The sequence below is a fragment of the Zingiber officinale genome, chromosome 5B (assembly GCF_018446385.1).
Source record: "Zingiber officinale cultivar Zhangliang chromosome 5B, Zo_v1.1, whole genome shotgun sequence".
Lineage (NCBI taxonomy): Eukaryota > Viridiplantae > Streptophyta > Magnoliopsida > Zingiberales > Zingiberaceae > Zingiber > Zingiber officinale.
Window position 1 is genome coordinate 76,742,388 of NC_055995.1, and position 17,654 is coordinate 76,760,041.

Here is a 17,654-nt window from a genome sequence, read left to right on the forward strand (position 1 = left end):
AAGGTCAAACGGAGGATAATTATAATGGTCGGTCAAGTAGTCAGGGCCCGACCGACGGGAGACATCCAAGCAGACCTCCAGTTCAATTCGGAATGATACGTAAGACGACCGACGCTCAATACAAAGTAGCAGGACGCCGAGGAAGACCAGATAGCTGGTCCGAACGAAGGAGGATATGTTACTACACAGTCACCACACAGAAGAGCAACTAAGGTTGCTAGAGCGGAGGGTTCCCGGCCGAGCGGCTACCCTACTCGAGCAAGCAAAGAGACCTGGTTGTAGACGAAGCGAAGCCCCGACTGAGCGGCTACCCCGCTCAGCCAAGAAACGGGACCACTATGACATCTCTCAACATCCTTTTGAGAGAGTGTGTCGTTAACACAAGGCATAGTCGACAGGCGGATCATACGACGGAAACTTCTATTATCTCACCAGGGATATGGATGTCCTGTTAAGGTATGTTGTCAGAAGTACTTTTCTGACAGATCTTTTCATAGGACATATTAGAGAGCGTGCTCATACCTCGAGAAGCATGCACATCGCCCATCAGAACTCTATATAAAGGGGGGTTCATCACCGGTGAAGGTATGCGTTATTACTGTTTGATGTTAGTTCTACTATTGCTCCACTTCTGGTGACTGACTTGAGCGTTGGAGGGTCAACACCAGAGACACCTTCCCTGGCTCGGCACTGACGTTATTTGTTTTACAAAGCAGAACAAGGTCTACAGTCGGTCAGTGACGCCGCCACATCCTCAGTTTTCCATCTTCCCACTTTCAGATAGGATCATTTTGGCGTCGTCTGTGGGAACGTAGCCTGCATCCAAACGAGAAGATGGAGGAGGCTAGACGATTCACCACGGTGACGCTGACACAAGAGGAGCTCGACATGCTGGTACAAGCCCGAGCAACCAAGATAGTGGAGCAGCAACAACAACAGGCGTTGGTCAAACGCCAAGCACAGGAGCCCGCAACATCAGCCGCTGGTCGACCAACTGAACACGGTGACTGAGCAGACCGAGTATCCGCTCGGGGTAATAGCAAAAGTCGGTTGGCACATATGAGGAAGCACCCAATGCGCCTATCTCCTTCCATCGAGCACTGTTTAGGGCCCTATCAGAGGAACGGGGTTGAGCGGACAAGGACCAGGGGTCTTCTTCAGATGATGCGCTAGTTCGGGACACAAGGAAAGGGAAGACACCCAGGGAGGATGATTCACCCGAGCAGATCAATCAGTAATTTTTGCAGGGGATTCTGAACGACCCTCTACCAAGGCACTACACGCCGCTAGCGATCAGAGAATATAATGGAACTACCGACCCGGACAACTGTTTAGACAAATTCGACAACGCGACTACACTTCATCAGTACACCAATGGAGTGAAGTGTCGGGTCTTTCTCACCATTCTCTCGGGGTTAGCATAACGCCGGATCAAGAGGTTGTCGGACGGATTAATCCACAACTTCAAGGACTTCCGAGCGGCCTCCCTACACCACTTCGCCAGCAACCGTTGCCATTAGAAGACGAGCGTGAATTTGTTCTCACCGAAGCAGGAGCCCAAGAAAACATTGAGGATCTACATCCAGCGCTTTAATCAGGTGGTCATGGACATCCCAGCGGTCTCCTTAGACGTGCTGGTAAACGCCTTCACCCAGGGGCTCATTGAGGGTGAGTTCTACCGATCACTCATTCAAAAGTCGCCAAGGGACTTCGGCCACCTACAAAAGAAGACCGTCGAATACATCAACGTGAAAGAAGCTCAGGCGATGAGGAGGGAGATGCCCACTGAGCCCCCAGGAACATCTGAACCGAGACAGCCGAGTAGCCATCAACCCCCTCAGGGGCGTTGATCGGGAGGAGCCTAGCCACACCCTGAGCCCATGACATATGTCGTGCAACATGTGGCAATCGGCCGCCCAAAGACTGCAAAAGCAAAGTATAGACGCTAATGTTTTGTTCCTTTCATCAGTCAACGACACACAACACTCGGGATTACTACGATCTAATGTTGATAGCCAGTAGGTCGGCCCTAAGGGGGTATCATCGTCGATCACCATCTCCTGATCGGAGACACAAGCGCTAATCAGCCGGGCAAAGGGAAGAAGAAAGGATGACGATCGAGCCCGACACCACCAGCCCCAGCGAAAGAACAACCCAAGCCCCGCCCCAAGCATCCGTCGAGCGGGGCGGGCCTTCGGCTCTAGAGGAGGAGAACCGGAGCAACGCCGCTCGGGGAAAAATATGAATGATCGTCGGAGCGCCAACCGGCGGTGATTCCAACCGAGTGAAGAAGTCGTATGCTTGGCGACTTGAAATCCACGATGTTGGCTGTAGCAAGGAAAGGGACGAAGGGTCCAAAATCAGCTTCAACCCGAGGGACCTAGAGGGAGTGGAAATTTCTCATGATGACGCGCTGATCATCCAAGCGATAACCATTAACTATGTTATTCACCGAACCTTTGTTGACACAGGGAGCTCGATTAATATTATATTTAAGAAGACATTTGATCAGCTACAAATCGATTTGAGCGATTTTCTACCGATGACGACTCCACTCTATAGATTCACAGGCAATGAAGTGTTGTCGATCAGCCAAGTCCACCTGGCCATCTCGCTTGAGGAGGAGCCGCTAAAAGGACAAGAACCACAAATTTCATTGTGGTGGACACGCAATCAGCCTACAACGTTATACTAGGTCGACCAGCACTCAATGAGTTCCAAGCAGTGGTATCCACCTTCTGCTAGAAGATCAAATTCTCTGTGGACGACAAGGTGGGTGAAGTCAAAGGCGACCAGTTGGGCGCTTGACGATGCTACGTCGAGATGATCAAATCTGAAGCAAGGGCCGCTCGAAAGAACCCACGCTTGGAGGTGAACGCTATCACAGAGAAGCCTCCTATGCTGGATTATGATGAGGAGGAGGAGGCGCAAATTCACTCAAGTCGGTCAGAGGCAACTACCTTTATCGCCAGGGACTTGAAAAGCGAGAAGAAGGCAAAGCTGGTCGCTTGTCTCAGACAAAATCAAGATGTGTTCGCTTGGTCGGCACATGAGCTCCCTGAGATTTCATCGAGTGTGGCTCGACACGAGTTTCATGTCCGACCGGACGCTAGGCCTGTGAAGCAAAAAAGGAGGGACTTCAGCGCGGAGCAAAACCTGATCATCCGGGCAGAGATCAAAAAATTATTGGAGGTCAAACACATCTAGGAAGTCCAATTCTTGAGCTGGCTCGCTAATGTTGTACTGGTCTCCAAGCCGAGCAACAAATGGAGAGTCTGCATCGACTTCCATGACTTGAATAAGACGTGCCCGAAGGATTTCTACTCGCTACTAAGGATCGATCAAATGGTGGACTCTAGAACAGGTTGTGAGCTGATTTGCATGTTCGACACGTACCAAGGGTATCACCAAGTGCTACTGGCTCAGAAGGATCAGGAGAATGTTAGCTTCATCACAGTCGATGGAAATATTGCTACAATATGATATCGTTCGAATTGAAGAACGTCAGCTCCACCTACCAGAGGCTGATGAATAAAGTATTCCGTTGGCAGATCGGCCATAACATGGAGGTATATGTCGATGACATATTAATAAAATCCCTCTGAGCTAATGATCTTTGTGCAGATATTGAAGAAATATGTCAAACCTTAAGAGCATATGGGATAAAGCTGAACCCAAGCAAATATCTATTTGGCGTGAAGAGTGGTCGCTTCCTCGGATATATCATCACCGAGCGGGGCATCGAGGCGAATCTGAGCAAGGTGAAGGCACTACAAGACATGTCCCCACCCCGCAACTGGAAAGAGGCCCAACGGCTGACCAAACGGATCACCACGCTATCAAGGTTCATCTCCAAGTCATATAACTGGAGTCATTTGTTCTTCAAGGTGCTACGCTGAGAGATCAAATTCCAATGGGACACAGAATGTGACAAAGCATTGGAAGAGTTTAAGGAATATCTCAACTCTTTGCCTGTACTGCCTAAGCCAAGCGCTGACGAGCCACTCTGGATCTACTTGTCATCTACCTAGTACGAGGTTGGCTAGGTATTAGTGAAGCAAAACAGTCATGAACAACAACTCGTGTATTTTTTGAGTCATATATTGAAAGATGCAGAATCCCGGTACACCTGTCTCGAAAAATTAGTGTATGCATTGGTGCTAACCGCTCGAAGACTCTGTCCATACTTCTTGGCACATCCGATCATCATGATGACCAATAGCGCCCTGGGAAGGGTCATTTTTAATCCAGAGGTGTTCAGACGGCTGATCAAGTAGACGACCGATCTAAGTGAGTTCGACATTCAATATAAGCCCAGGACGACGATCAAAGCCTAGGCCTTAGCTAATTTCATCACAGAGGTCCAAAACACCAAGCCAGATGCAACTTGGAAGATATACATCGACGTCTCATCCACTCGGCAAGGCAGTGGGATCGGCATTCTATTGATTTCACCTCGGGAGGACCGGATGTAAACAATGAAGCTGGATATGAATCCTTGATAGTTGGCCTACAGACAGCTCGACACATCGGAGCTACAAAAATTCTCATCCACTCGGACTCCAGTTAGTCGCTCAGTAGCTATTAGGAACATTTGAAATAAGCAGCTCCCGACTCAAGCTGTATGCAGAAGCCTTTGAGAAGTTGAAGGCAAATTTCCAAGAAGCCATTATACAAAAGATCCCCCAATCTGACAACCAGGCAACAGACGAACTGTCTAAGTTAACTAGTTCATTATCCCTGGTCGTGATAAGTCAACCGATCGAGCAAGTCTCATTGGTGGCGCATATCGACCGGATGGAGGTAATTTCCTTTCCAAATATTGGAGGACGCCATTGATCAAATTCCTCCGATCAGGAAGCACACCGTCCGATCAGGAAGCAGTTCATCTATTGAAAAAGAGGGTCAGATGATTTACGTTGATCAGGGATCAGCTTTATAAGCGGGCTTTCTTAAGGCCATTACTCAAATGTGTTGGATCAGAAAACACAGAGTACATCCTCTGAGAGGTACATCAAGGCTCATGCGAAAGTCACCCGGACGGCTGCTCACTAGCCTGGAAGATCCTTCTAGCTAGATGTTTTTGGCTCACACTTCAAGAAGATGCTACTCAAACAGTAGCCACTTGTCTGTCATGCCAAAAATATCATAGCATCCTGCACTAACCGACCAAGGAGATGAAGGCGCCCACGGTGTCATACTTGTTCGACCAATGGGCATGGACATCGTTGGACCGTTTCCAATGGACCTTATCTACGTCAGCGGTCGAGCAACGACCTTCAACCCTCATCTGCGTCAGTAGTCGAGCAGCGACCTTAAACTCTCATCTACATCAACCGTTGAGCGGCGACGTTAAACCCTAGTCTTCATCAACAGTCGAGCAACGACCTTAAATCCTCGTCTTCATCGACGATTGAGCGGTGACCTTAAACTCGTGCCTATGCATTTCAACCGTCGAACAGCAACTTTAAACCCGAGGCTACAACAGGAAACGACTAATCGATCGCTCTAAAGTTAGGCTTACTACGAATAAAGATGATCGGCGAGTATAACGTCGTTGATTGGTAGTCCATGGAGCCACACTTAAGAAAATTTTAGCAGAAATGGTAAGTGGTTCATAGTCCTATTCGAGTAGAGTGGAAATCAATGCATAAAAGGAAAAGCAAGCTGAACGGGCAATCTTCCATTAACATTTAGAATTTTTACAAGGAGTAACACAAAATGAGACAAGATTTGCAAGAGTGGGTTCACTTGAGGTAATCCAGCACATTGTCGGACAGCAACTCAATCATCTTTGTTGGGACCTTAACGCCCGCTAGAGGGGGGTGAATAGCGTCTCACCCAAATCGATCGCTTCTTCCTACACTTGTTAGCTACGTAATAAAAATACAAACAAACAAGTAGAAAGCTAATCTAAATACAAGCCAAGAAATGCAACCAAGCTACATAATCATTTAACGTGGTTCGGAGATTATGGCTCCTACTCCACAGCTGTCCGTAAGGTGGGCGATCCCGATCCATCGGTGGATGACTCCCCGGCAAACTCCGGCTAGCTCACGTAGCTCCTTGTGGGTGGAGAAACCTCACCACAACTCTCACAAGAACACTTGAGACGCTAGGACACAGGTAGGCTACTAATAGGGGTTAACCACCTCTATTTCGTCAACCTCAACCAAGCTCCCAAGTCTTGGTTATATAGGCCATGGGTTGAAAAATCCCGCCTACCAGTCGACTGCCAAAACTATCAGTTGACTGCCCTCTGTGGAAATTCGACCGTTACAGTCCAACGGCTCGATACCAACCCTCTGTTCTTTCCCAGTCGACTGCACCAGTCGACTGATGAAACCACCAGTCGACTTTTACATTAACGCTACAGTACTTCTACAGTAAGCCCTAATCCTAGGACTTAACCCCCGAGTACATTCACTCGGCACTCGTCCTCGTCCGACCAACCTAGACATAGCCTTCTAGCCTCCTCCATCAACCTTGTGTCCCTTGGATGTCTCCCCATCCTTCACGTTTTGTCTTCTGGAGCTTCCATCGGCCTTGTCATTATTTTCGGGTCTTCCTTTGCCAAGAAGTCGCGCCTCCGGGACTTCATTCATTGCCAAGTCACACTTGGACTTACGTTGCCAAGACTACATGCTTGGACTTACACCGCCAAGACTCATCCTGGGACTTTTCTCATTTGCCAAGATCACACTTTGACTTTCCTTGTTGTACCTGTATCCTGCACACTCGCAATGCATATCAAATACAACAATAAACCTAACTTAAACCTTTGCTCAAACATCAAAACTTAGAGTACCCAGATTGCTCCAACAATCTCCCCCTTTTTGATGTTTTGGCAACCCGTTTAAGTTAGGGAAACAATATAGCAATAATAATGCAAATAAATATGCAATCTATACATGCATAAATCATGGAACCTAATCCTAGGCTCCTTCACCTAAGCTCCCCCTTAGCTAGGATTTCTTGCAAAGGTAAACTTCTCCTCCTTTGCTAATAAATGAGCAATCGCTCCCCCTTCACCTAAGCTCCCCCCTTTGAGCTAGGATTTCTTACAAAGGTATATAAGTTTCCCACTTAAACCTAAATTTCTCCCCATTTACCATACATCAAAAAGAGATCCAACAATATCCCAATTATTGAACTATTTGACCTCTAATGACCATAACATCATGTATTAATCCCCCATAAGATTACATACATGTTCACCACTCTTTTGGTCATTTTATAATGCAAAAAAATATTTTGAGACCGTATCAGTCGACTACTATAAGTCCCAGTCGACTGCCATCATCAAAATGAGGTTACAAAGACATTCTGTGCTCATGAACAGTATTACCAGTCGACTGGTATAAACCCAGTCGACTGCCATCGTCAAAATGAGCTTACAGAGGTCTTCTGTGCTCAAAATTACTATTAACAGTCGACTGGTAATTGTACCAGTCGATTGGTACTCTGTCTCTATGTTGGCAAAAATCAACATTTTTTACCAACTTTCATAAATGCGCTAAAAATTTCATAGACCTCCAAAATATCCCAAATTTTGTTGAGAGATCTATTTTATCCATGCCTGCTTGGTTAAAATATATATATAAATATATTTATCACAGATCCCAAGATCGACATAAAATTCAAAACTAGCTAAATTGTTCAATTAAACATTGACCTAAAGTCTTAGTTTTGACTTCCTCTTTATGTATCTATCCATACTAAACCATAATGCATCCCTAGCATTGGGTTATATGACATCTATACATCAAAAACTATTTTTCATGTAATGTGACCCCAATGTCATATTTTTATGCATGATACCATCCTAATTGTGCCAACCCACTAGGTTAGAGACTCAAGTCTATCTCCTAACCACTTGACACATTTGATAACCTATCTACCATGGGTCCCAAAGGCTCTTCCTAACCTTAGAATTCTTAGCCTTAATCACCTCCTTGGTGACTCATCTACCATGGCTAAACCCACATGGTGTACCTTAGTAGACTTCCTCTTCTTAACCTTGGGCACCTCATTCTTTCCATAATCATATGCAACCCATGCATATTTCTTATCACAGACCTTGGATGATTTTCCCTTACCCTTTGTCACTCCTCCCTTGTCATTTTCATGTGTCACCCTAGCACTTGACCTCCTCTTGACATGAGAGAGATCTAATTTGACATTTTTAAGGTTTTGACCACTCAAACACATGTCAAATCCTCTAGGTCCAATAATGAACCTATCTAAGACTTTCTCCATTTCTTCAAGCCTTACCTTCAAGACTTGATTTTCTAATTCTAGGGTTTTAACCCTAGAGTCAACATGTCCACTTTGGGCATCCCTAGACTTACCCACCTTCTTAGGCATATGCCTCCCTTTCTTGAGATTAATGCTTAGATTTTCACCCACTTTCTTTCCTCCACAGACCACCGGAGGTCCTTTCAGCGTGCTTTATCCTCACTCGCACGTACCCTGAAAAACTTCCCAGGAGGTCACCCATCCTCAAATTTCTCCAAGCCAAGCACACTTAACTTTGGAGTTTTTAAGTTTGAGCTTCCGAAAAGGAAGGTGCACCTTGGTGATATGGATAGTACCATCTAACCTTTTAAGTCATACTTAACCAGAATCTCAGAACCGGGGTATTAGTATTAACCCTATTTCTATTATTATACCTAAATCCATAATTATGCATGGGTACATAATTTTCAATATTCCTAACAAGCATAAAGGAATTTGAACTTGGATTAAACTTTAAAATAGGGATTACCTTCCCTTTTACCTTTGAAATTCCCCCTTGGCTTGTGCTCCTTTTCTTTTCCCATTTCTTCAAGTGCGTCAATTTCTTGAGCTCTCCTCTCCTTGGGTACTTTGTGTGGTAGTGACCTCACTCACCACATGTAAAGCATCTAATGTACTTCTTCTCCTTCTTCTTCCTACAACTCACATTAGTTTCTAAATTAACTTTAGTGAGTTTAGAGTTTAACTCCTTTACCTTCTTGAGCGAAGGACACCTACTCTTGTAGTGCCCCATCTTACCACACTCAAAACATTTGATATGGTCCTTCGTGCTCTTCTTGGTAGTTGAGGTGGAGGGTTGAGCTTCCAAGATCTCCTCTTCCTTGGTTTGCTCTTCTTCCTCTTCACTTGAAGATGTGGGCGGTTCCACTTCTTCCTCCCTTGATGATGTGGATGATACCTCCTCATCTTCCTTTTCCTCCTCGGTGTTGGTGCAACCTTAGGTCAAGGTTGACCTGGTTGACCCGACTCGAGGTGACTTGACTCGAGTTGTATTTTGATGTTTGACTTGGGAAGATTGTCGGTGCAACCTTAGGTCAAGGTTGACCTAGTTGAGTTGCATATTGATGTTTGACACTCGTGAGAGAGTTCTATTCTTGATGTGAGACAAGAATAGATGGTTAGGAGATTATTGGTGCAACCCTAGGTCAAGGTTGACCTGGTTGACCTGAAAAGTCCAAGTATGGAGACTTGGCACTGGAAAAGTCCAAGCAGGGAGCTTGGCACGCGAAAAGTCCAAGTATGGAGACTTGGCACTGGAGAAGTCCAAGCAAGGAGCTTGGCACGAGGGAAAGTCCTAACTGGGATGTTAGGCAGTTGGAAAGTCCTGGTGAGTGAAGCCAGGCAGTGGGAAAGTCCTAACTGGGATGTTAGGCAGTTGGAAAGTCCTGGTGAGTGAAGCCAGGCAGTGGGAAAGTCCTAACTGGGATGTTAGGCAGTTGGAAAGTCCTGGTGAGTGAAGCCAGGCAGTGAGAAAGTTCTAACTGGGATATTAGGCAGTGTGGAAATCCTGGTGAGTGAAGCCAGGTGAAAGTCCGGGTGAGTGAAGTCAGGCAAGGGAAAATCCAGATGGATCAGGGATGATCGGACATCTGGTGTTGAGGAAAGTCCAAGTAGGTCAAAGGGATTGACCGGACACTTGGCGAGGAATTCTAGCAGGTCAAGAGAGTGACCAGATGCTAGGGATGAGATACCAATAGGTCAAGGTTGACCGGATATTGGTGTGGAAGGCGTGGGAATTGGTTTGGACAAAAACCAAGAGCTGGATCGATCAGTGGATCGATCCAGGTCATCTGATCGGTCTGGGGACTGATCGGTCTGCGGACCGATCAGGAGATGCGATTGCGAAGAGAAGAAGGAAGGATCGGTCTGGAGACCAATCCAGCTGCGGCCCGATCGGTCTCCACGACCGATCAGGTAAGCTGTGGACCGATCAGGATAGGTCCTGATCGATCCGTGGATCGGTCTGGTGACCGATCGATGCCTGATCGGTCTGGCCCTAGCCGTTGAGAGACAACGGCTAGGCTATTTTTGGCTCCTGTGTTTCTGGCCTTTTGGCTTGCAGGTTCGCAGGTTCGCAGGTTTTATAAGGGTTCGAGTGACTCTACAGAAGAACTAACTCTTCTCCGAACCTTCTTCTTCTTTCTGCTGCTAAGCTCTGTTGAGTTCTTGAAGCGTTGAAGCTTCGCGTGAGCTTCTCTTTGGCTGGGTCACCTACTGTTGTAGGCGCTTGGAGCTGCTGCTTCTTCCAGTCGAAGAGAAGGCAAGCAAGAGTTTTCTTACTGTTGTATTTCTTGCTGTCTTTCCTTGTATTTCTGTACTCTCCTTACTTGCTGTTGCAAGAGTGTGTTGTGGCGAGGTTTCTCCACCCACAAGGAGCTTATATTAGCCGGTTCTCCGGGGACTCATCCACCGACGGATTGATAGACTTCGTCCACCTTACGGACACGCCGAGGAGTAGGAGTATCATCTCCGAACCTCGTTACATCGCTGCGTCTAAGGTTTGATCATCTTCGTTTCGTTTCTATTTAGTTATTTCCGCTGCGCTAACCCTAATTGTAGAAAGAAACGGAAGATTTGGGGTCGGCTATTCACACCCCCCTCTCTAGCCGAGTACGAACGATCCTAACAAGTGGTATCAGAGCCCGGACTGCCAGAAGGTTTAACCGCCGACTGTGCACAAGAGCTATGGTCTGATTGAACCATGTGAGTACAATATTGACCTCGAACAAAGAAAGTGGGGGCTCCTATGTTCGGATCAAGAGGACCAGACACCAGGCAGGAAGTCCTAGTAGGTCGGGTGGACCGAGAGGCAGGAAGTCCTAGTAGGTCGGGTGGACCGAGGGGCAGGAAGTCCTAGTTACGGCTAGACAAGGAAGTCCTAGTAGGTCGGGTAGACCGAGGGGCAGAAAGTCCTAGTAGGTCGGGTAGACCGAGGGGCAGGAAGACCTGGTGGGTCGAGAATCGGACGTGGGAAGCCCATGGTCCTTTGTTTGAGGGGAGGATTGTTGGGGTTGCAAGGTTGCAAAAATAGTCCCATATTGAAAACACATGGAAAAGATCATAGGTTTATAAGAGAAAGATATCTCCATTGACATGAGGCCTTTTGGGGAGAGCCCAAGAGCAAAACCATGAGGGCTTAGGCCCAAAGTGGATAATATCATGTCATTGTGGAGATATCTAAATTCTTTTTGATCCAACAAGTGGTATCAGAGTGAGGCCGCTCTTCGACGGATTAACACCCGGGGAGCACGAGCTAGAGGATGGATCTACTCGGAGAAGATGTCACCATTCCACCCTTCTACGAATGCGGTGACTTCGCGTATTGGAAGGTAAGGATGAAGTACTTTCTTATGACTAACATAATGAATTGGTTTTGTGTACAAGAAGGTTTTATTCCTCCGGTGGATAAGGAAGGAAAACCACTTGAGAAGAAGGAGTGGACAAGAGAACAAATTCACAAATCCGAAATCAACGAAGAGGTAACGAGAATAATTGAATTTTCATTGCCTACTAACATCTTGTGTAAGATAGGTTACAACAATGCCAAGGAATTATGGGATAACTTGGCCAAGTACCATGAGGAGAGCTCCACTTCAAGCCATGAAGAGGAGCCTAGTGAGCCAAGTAGCTCACATCATGGAGGGAGCGAATTGGGAGTTGAGGGCTACTCAACATCCAAGGAAGAAGAGGAGGAGAGTTCCTCTTGTTCAAGATCGGAGCAAGAAGAAGATTCTACCTCCGGAAGGGATGAAGAAGAAAGCTCATCTCCACCCTCAACCCTAGGTAACTCAAGCAATTTAAGTTCAATTAAATTACACATTATGTGCTTTGAGTGTAGGGAACATGGACATTACAAGAGTAAGTGTCCGAAGAGGGTAAGAAAGACTCCACCGGCGCCAAAGGTCAAGGGAGCCGGAGTCCCGAAACGCAAGGGCAAGGAGCACATCGTGTGCTTCCAATGCAAGCAAAGGGGACACTATAGGAGCCATTGTCCGAGGGGGAGGCAACCTCACAAGGGCAAGAGACCGGGCACATCGATAGGGGGAGCTAAGGCAAACCCTAAGGTAACCTCTAAGGTTCATTTTTGCAATTCTAATAAAATGCATGCTAGGAATTTTATTGCACTTGTCGATAATAACAAGCATGATAACCTTAGGAATCAATACATGTGCTTAGGAACTAAACATGTGAGTCTAGATAAGGATAATTCTAGAAAGGCTAACCCTAGGATCAACCCATCTAAGGCTAAGGATAACCTAGGTAGGAATCCTAAATCAACTAGACATATGCCTAAGAATACCTCAAGAAAGAGTGATAAATCAAAAATTGAGATATTAGAGAAGGAGAATCAAGTCTTGAAGTCAAGACTTGATACTTTGGAAAAGACTCTTAAGAACATGGAGAAGTCATCCCTAGGGATTAAGGGTCAAAAACCAATGTCCAAGGACAAGAAAGGTATGGGTCACAAACCTAAGTCCCAAGTGGTCAAGCCCACTTACCACAATGTTCCATTCGATTATGGAACAAAACCTAGGGCTAGGAAGACCATTACCAAGGTCACAAGGGAAGTCACCCCTATAGTTGACCTTGATGAGACCCAAATGACCAAGGTTTTAAAGCCTAAGAGGGTCATTAGGAGGGTTGCTAGGGAAGTTATCCCTAGTGAATATTTAGTGAACCCAATGAGCTCTAATAGGTATTGGGTTCCTAGGAGCATCTTCTCTACCCCATAAATGAGTTAGAGAGTGTCAACTCCAATAAGAAGGGTAGTTAACCAACTTTGAGGAAATTGATCATCAAGGAGCATTTTCAAGGTTTTGTGAACCTTTGAAAATGAAATAGAATTATCATTTACTCCTTGGAAGAGTAAAATGTGTCATTATGGAAAAGAATGATTTTAATTGGCACAATTTGGAAAAATCTAGAGAACTCTCGAGGAAAAATGAAACATGCCAAGTTTTGAGGATAAATTTGATCTTTAAGTGGCATGAATTAATCTAGAGTTCAAGAAGTGTCAAAATTAGGATTTTGGCATTTTAGGGCAATCAAGGGTTAAATTTTAGGTTAACAAAGTGGTTAAGGATACTTAGATAGGTAATCTAGGTATATTTATTTATGCTAAATCTTGTCATAATTGTTTGCCCTCACATGTCATGACATCATGTTTAGTTTTATTATCATTTGAAATGTCATGATAATGCTTAGGCTAGTTTATATGTCATGTTTATTTAAGTTTCAAACTTTATGCCATGACATCATGACATTGGCACATATTTTCATTTATGATACCATTTTATGCCATGTCATCATCTCTTGCATTAATAATCAATTGAATTGATTTAAGGATGAAAAACACATTTTGATATTGAGATCAAATTTGTGTTTAGAAAATGCATGAGACCTTAGTCTAAGATACCTAAACCCATATCTCACATCAAAATTGCCATGGATGTGTTTTGATACACTTTAGATGTGTGTGAGATATTAGGATCATGAATTAGGATCAAGGTGCATAGTTCTTGTACCTAGATGAGCCTAATTCAAGAAATGGAGGATCATAGGGAAAGCTTGTGTACAAGTCATGTACATTTAGCCCTAAGATTATGGTCGTAAATTAAAAGGTTTAAAATCATTTTGAAATTGATTTGGAAAACCTTGATGAAGCTATCTTAGTGATTGCATTCATCATTGAACATTGTGATACAAAGTTGAGTTAAACTTGAACTATTTCAAAGTTTTTGAACTTTGTATCAAGATTGAAAAATGGAAGTTATTTTCATAGAAAACTATTTTTCCATGATAGTATATGCTATGAGGAATGTATCCTCAAAATTTCATAATTTTTCGAATTTTCTGGAATTTGTTGTGAGTTTCTGAGTTTCGGGAGAAGGAAATCAGAACTCGAGGCTGTCCAAGGCTGGATCGGTCTGGGGACCGATCCAGAGGGGTTCTGATCGGTCCGGTGACCGATCAGGCGTGCTAAATTTGCTGAATTTCGACTGTGGTCTGAAATTTCAGCTGTGGGAGTTGAGTTTCGGGTTTCTAAAGGTTTGAAAACTCACCAAGACATTGTTGGTGCAATGGTCGAGGGGGAGTTTTACCTATTAGTCAAGGGGGAATTGACTTTTAGGGGGAGTTTTTACTCCTTAAGACTTTTGAGGATTAGTGATATGGGACTATTACTAAGTTGATTGTTGAGTTTAGTGTCAAGGGGGAAATTAAGAGTTTCAATAAAAGGTATGGGACTTTCATTAGGAAGAAACTCTTGACCTTGATACCCTCCTTTTTTTTTTTTTTTCTTTTTGATGTGTGTCAAAAAGGGGAGAGTGTTCATTGGAGAATAATTGGAGAACCTAAGCTAGGGGAAGAATGTCAAGGAATGTTCGAGGAAGAACATTGGAATTCTTTTTGATGTGTGTCAAAAGGGGAGAGTGTTCATTGGAGAATAATTGGAGAACCTAAGCTAGGGGAAGAATGTCAAGGAATGTTCGAGGAAGAACATTGGAATTCTTTTTGATGTGTGTCAAAAAGGGGGAGAATTATTGGAGAACCCAAGTTAGGTTATCGGGTTAACCTAAGGGGAGAATGTCCAGAGAATGTTCAAGGAAAGAACATTGGACATTGGAAGATGGTTGGAAAACCTAAGTTAGGTTATCGGGTTAACCTAACTTGATTATGGGTTTTGTCAAACATCAAAAAGGGGGAGATTGTTGGTGCAACCTTAGGTCAAGGTTGACCTGGTTGACCCGACTCGAGGTGACTTGACTCGAGTTGTATTTTTATGTTTGACTTGGGAAGATTGTCGGTGCAACCTTAGGTCAAGGTTGACCTAGTTGAGTTGCATATTGATGTTTGACACTCGTGAGAGAGTTCTATTCTTGATGTGAGACAAGAATAGATGGTTAGGAGATTATTGGTGCAACCCTAGGTCAAGGTTGACCTGAAAAGTCCAAGTATGGAGACTTGGCACTGGAAAGTCCAAGCAGGGAGCTTGGCACGCGAAAAGTCCAAGTATGGAGACTTGGCACTGGAGAAGTCCAAGCAGGGAGCTTGGCACGAGGGAAAGTCCTAACTGGGATGTTAGGCAGTTGGAAAGTCCTGGTGAGTGAAGCCAGGCAGTGGGAAAGTCCTAACTGGGATGTTAGGCAGTTGGAAAGTCCTGGTGAGTGAAGCCAGGCAGTGGGAAAGTCCTAACTGGGATGTTAGGCAGTGTGGAAATCCTGGTGAGTGAAGCCAGGTGAAAGTCCGGGTGAGTGAAGCCAGGCAAGGGAAAATCCAGATGGATCAGGGATGATCGGACATCTGGTGTTGAGGAAAGTCCAAGTAGGTCAAAGGATTGACCGGACACTTGGCTAGGAATTCTAGCAGGTCAAGAGAGTGACCAGATGCTAGGGATGAGATACCAATAGGTCATGGTTGACCGGATATTGGTGTGGAAGGCGTGGGAATTGGTTTGAACAAAAACCAAGAGCTGCATCGATCAGTGGATCGATTCAGGTCATCTGATCGGTCTGGGGACCGATCAGCATGAGTCCTGATTGGTCCCCGGGACCGATCAGGGTACGCACAGAAAGTTGAGCGCTTTTCTGTAGAACAGCTAGATCGGTCTGGAGACCGATCAGGACCATGCTGATCGGTCTCCACGACCGATCAGAGACGCAGCCACCTCTCTGTAGGAGAGGTGGGATCGGTCCGGGGACCGATCAGACTGGGGCCTGATCGGTGTCTCGGACCGATCAGGATAGCTCCAGACCGATCAGGGCGATGCCTGATCGGTCTGGCCCTAGCCGTTGAGAGACAACGGCTAGGCTATTTTTGGCTCCTGTGTTTCTGGCTTTTTGGCTTGCAGGTTCGCAGGTTATATAAGGGTTCGAGCGACTCTACAGACTACTCTCCTCCGAACCTTCTTCTTCTTTCTGCTGCTGAGCTCTGCTGAGTTCTTGAAGCGTTGAAGCTTGCGTGAGCTTCTCTTTGGCTGGGTCACCTGTTCTTCCAGTCGAAGAGAAGGCAAGCAAGAGTTTTCTTACTGTTGTATTTCTTGCTGTCTTTCCTTGTATTTCTGTACTCTCCTTACTTGCTGTTGCAAGAGTGTGTTGTGGCGAGGTTTCTCCACCCACAAGGAGCTTGTATTAGCCGGTTCTCCGGGGACTCATCCACCGACGGATTGATAGGCTTCGTCTACCTTACGGACACGCCGAGGAGTAGGAGTATCATCTCCGAACCTCGTTACATCGCTGCGTCTAAGGTTTGATCATCTTCGTTTCGTTTCTATTTAGTTATTTCCGCTGCGCTAACCCTAATTGTAGAAAGAAACGGAAGATTTGGGGTCGGCTATTCACACCCCCCTCTCTAGCCGAGTACGAACGATCCTAACAGATGATACCTCCTCATCTTCCTTTTCCTCCTCGGATGTTGAACACATGTCAACATCTGATTGGTCCTTCTCCTCTTGGACCAATGAGCTCTTCTCCTTGGGCTCCTCCTCTTCTTGGGTTTGTGTAGGATTCTCATGAAGCGCAATTATCTTTTTTTAAAGGTCACTTGCATTCTCATATTCACCTACATTCAATATCACATTAGGAGGTAATAAATTAATTAAAATTCTAGTTACCTCCTTGTTCATTTCTGATTGCTCCCTTTGCTCCTCAGTCCAATATTGAGGTCGGAGACGCTTTCCCTTTTTGTCCGTTGGAGCTTTAAATGGTTCCTCCAATGCAATCCATTGGTTCCAATTCATTTGGAACCACATCTCGATGCACTTCCTCTAATAGTCGAAGTCCTCGCGCTCGTATTGAGGTGGGATTTGGATGTCCCATCTGAGAGATCCCTCCGACTCCATCTTCTTCCTCTAGCCGCTCTCTTAGCGATTAGTCCAACAAGAGCTCACCTAGCTCTGATACCACTTGTTGGGACCTTGACGTCCGCTAGAGGGGGGGTGAATAGCATCTCACCCAAATCGATCGCTTCTTCCTACACTTGTTAGTTACGCAGCAGAAGTACAAATAAACAAATAGAAAGTTAATCTAAATACAAGGTAAGAAATGCAAACTAAGTTACACAATCATTTAACGTGGTTCGGAGATTAGGACTCCTACTCCACGGCTATCCGTAATGTGGACGATCCCCATCCGTCGATGGATGACTCCCCGGTAAACTCCGGCTAGCTCACGTAGCTCCTTGTGGGTGCAGAAACCTCACCACAACTCTCACAAGAACACTTGAGACGCTAGGGCACAGGTAGACTACTAATAGGGGTTAACCACCTCTATTTCATCAACCTCAACCAAACTCCCAAGTCTTGGTTATTTAGGCCACGGGTTGAAAAATTCCGCCTACCAATCGACTGCCAAAACCAT